Raw genomic sequence first — 639 nt, 5'->3', positions numbered from 1 at the left:
TTGTTTGCAATGTAATTTCCCATTGGAAACTACCCAAGTTGCTAACTGGCTAACAAGTAACAACTACACTTTTGAGAAATGCACCCCAGATCTCTCTGGCTGACTCCCTATTCTCTCGCATCACGTGCCACCATAACACAACATAACATTACATTACATAACACAACCATAGACAGTATAAAGTCTATGAACATAATGCACCACAACCAAAACAACAACACCCTCCCCTACTCAATGCACACTTCACATGGCCAATGACAACCTAGCATGCTGCCTTATTAGGGCTAAATGTGTGCATGTGTGTGTGTGTACAGTATGTGTGCACGCTCAAGTCTGTATGTCTGTGTGTGTGTGTGTGTGTGTGTGTGTGTGTGTGTGTGTGTGTGTGTGTGTGTGTGTGTGTGTGTGTGTGTGTGTGTGTGTGCGTGCTGTCCCAGTCAACCACGTCTGGGCGTTTTGCTCCCAGATGTGGTCCGGGTTGTGTGTGTGTGTGTGTGTGTGTGTGTGTGTATGTGTGTGTGTGTGTGTGTGTGTGTGTGTGTGTGTGTCAGTCTTCGCTGGAGTTGTCTATGCTGTCCCAGTCACAAGGCCTTGGCGTGCTGCTCCCAGCTGCGGGCCTGGTTGTGTGTGTGTGTGTGT

The sequence above is a fragment of the Engraulis encrasicolus genome, chromosome 3 (assembly GCF_034702125.1).
Source record: "Engraulis encrasicolus isolate BLACKSEA-1 chromosome 3, IST_EnEncr_1.0, whole genome shotgun sequence".
Lineage (NCBI taxonomy): Eukaryota > Metazoa > Chordata > Actinopteri > Clupeiformes > Engraulidae > Engraulis > Engraulis encrasicolus.
This window is presented reverse-complemented; position numbering follows the sequence as displayed.